The sequence below is a fragment of the Vicugna pacos genome, chromosome 3 (genome assembly GCF_048564905.1).
Source record: "Vicugna pacos chromosome 3, VicPac4, whole genome shotgun sequence".
Lineage (NCBI taxonomy): Eukaryota > Metazoa > Chordata > Mammalia > Artiodactyla > Camelidae > Vicugna > Vicugna pacos.
The window spans coordinates 85,619,382-85,622,301 of record NC_132989.1 but is presented as its reverse complement, the minus strand read 5'-3'; positions in this window follow the sequence as shown (position 1 = coordinate 85,622,301).

Genomic DNA, 2,920 nt, shown 5'->3' with positions numbered 1-2,920 from the left:
CACTACTTGACATTTACCCAAAGAAGCTGATAACTTATAGCCACAGAAAACCCTGCACAGGGATGTTTATAGCAGCTCTATTCATAACTGGCAAAAGCCGGAAGCAACCAAGATGTCCTTCGGTAGGTGAGTGGATAAACTGTGGCATATCCAGGCAATGAAATATTATTGAGTACTAAAAAGAAATGAGCTATCAAGCTATGAAAATACATGGCAGACACTTAAATTCTTATTACTGAATGAGAGAAGCCAACCTGAAAAGGCTACATATAGACTGTATTCTTTCAACTCTATGACATCCTGGAAAAGGCAAAACTATGGAGACAGTAAAGAGATCAGTGTTTGCCAAGGGGCAGGGGGGACGGAGGGATTAACAGGCAGAGCAGACAAGTTTATGGCAGTGAAATTACTCTGTATGATCATATAATGGTAGATACATGTCATTATACATTTGTCCAAATTCATAGAACGTGCAACACCAAGAGTGAATCCTAACATAAACTATGGACTTTGGGTGAATGATGTGTCAGTGTAGGTTCATCAACTGTAACAAATGTACCACTCTGGTGGGGGATGTTGACGGCGGAGAGGCTATGCATGTACGGTGGGAGGAAGTATATGGAAAATCTCTGTACTTTCTGCTCAGTTTTGCTATAAACCTAATACTGCTCTAAAAAAACAAAGTCTACTAAAAAAAAAAAACCCAAGGCACAAATGTGCTTGTCTTGTTCCAGAAATAGCAAAGAAACCACTGTGGTTTCTTGCTATTGGAAGAGAGGCATGGAAAGAGAGGCAGAGGCCTGGCCACCTAAGGCCTCTCAGACTAAGGGGAGAAGTGAAAATACAGTTGTTTCGAGACATTTAGTGTTCCCTAATGGCTTGTTTTCACAAAAGCATAGTGAAATAGAAATAGTTGATGGTTATAATGAGGAGTCTGTAAACTGATTTATGAATAATACGCTCCATTTTCTAGAGAAATCTTGAAAAAATGTATCACTGTATTTACTTCCCTGAGTGAACAGTTACGTTTCTAATACTGGAACATATTTTCTAGATATCGAAGACTCTTAAGGAGTAGGGTCTTTCCTGCCACTAGGATGCCATAGCACCAGGCCCCATGTCTCCATCCTTCATTAAGCCTGGGCACTTGCTTGTGCACTGGTGCTGCCAATAACCTACGACACCCAACAGGTCCTCAGCCACTGCTCTACAGAGCATCCCAACCTGTCTGTAAATGTCTTCCCCTCAAAATCATGGAATTTTCTCAACTGAAATAGATTTTCTGTCTCCCTATTTCAAAGCCTGAAGCATTGTGAGATTCATGATAATTTAACTCGTGCTAGGTTAACTCTTTAAACTAAAAAGTAACTACCTGATGAATAGTATGAGTAAAACTAAATGTATTTATCTTAAATATTCTAGGTTAGCTTTTCAGGAGTTAATAAGTAAAATAAATTATATTCTAGATGTTTCATAAATGTTGACTTCATGTTTCTGACTACATAAATCGGTGACACTGAAATTCAATGACCTCTGTTGCATACTGTGAGAATGGTCTTAAACCAAAATTTTCAGCTAAAAATGGTGTAATTCAGAATTTGCTTACTGAATTGAATTAACGTTCTGCATTAAGGATAAACACTGTGGGAGTAATTCTGGTATACTGGGTTGGTGGTTTTGTGCAGGACGCTTAGAATACCACAGCTCTTAGAATAATTGTATACTCTTCTGGCTTGTTTCCCAGATTTGCTTGAAAAGGGTCAGAGGACAGGATGAAATTAATGACATATGAATGCTAACACCCAATTAGAGTTGTCTTCAAAGGAATAATTAGGCTAGACTTAGTAAGAGGGGATTCTGAGAAGAAAAAGCTTTAGGCATAATATACACCAAAGGAAAAAAAGAGGTGAAATAAGGCAACTCTAGGAGATTGGAGTTGATTAATATTTCAGGAAGTGATTTTTTTTATCATCTTATCTTTAAAATAATATAAATATGGTGAGACAGAGATGAATGGAGAGGGATGGTCACCAATCTCAGACTAGGAGCAAGGGTGTGAACACTGGGACCCTTCCTGGGGCATATACCCTGGGATTGTGATTTCAGGATCCCTCCTCCCTTCATGAAGGAGACGGGTTTTGCTTTCCAAAACAACAAAAACAGCACCAACAGCGGCAGTTAACACTTGAACTGTGCTCACCATGTGTATAGTGCCTGCCACCTATTAATCTGTTTCATTTTTCCATTTGTAAATAGGGTTTATATTATTATTACATCCCCACAACAACCCCTAGAGTGAAATAAGCGACTTGCTTAAGGTCATACAGGTAGGTATGATCAGAAGGCAGATTGAACCCGGAAGCCTAGCGCGGAAGGCTAAGCCCTCATTCACTGCACTTAATGTGTCTTAGGGAGGGGAAGGGGCACACACAAAATGCTAACTCCTTCTGCGCTTATTTTAGTGTCAATTCTCCAGTGCCTCCCTTCCCACACCCTTAGCCTCTTAATTTGCCCAACACAGCACCTTCCTTACTTTGCCCTGCCATTCTCTTCCCCTTCTGACCCAAAGGCTCCAGTGGGTAGAAGATGAAAAGGCAACTGCTCCGTCAGGTACAGGGCTTTCTTCTTAGCACAATCGCTAATACTCATTGAAAATCCTTTATTAGACGCATGGGTTTAGGAGTATTCACTGAACGCTCAGAGTGGGAACGTTTATCAGGAATGCAAATACTTCCTAGCATACGTTTTTTAACTTTAAAGCGTAAAAAATTCTCAAGACAACTCACTTCTGAATAGGAACCTTCACCAGCAGCTCTCACCTCGGCGCCTCATTGCACCGCACTGGCCACGAGGAGGCAGTGGCGGCCATGGAGTCGCACCCAGCGACTGCGTGGCGGCTCGGCCATCGCTTGCTCTCGCC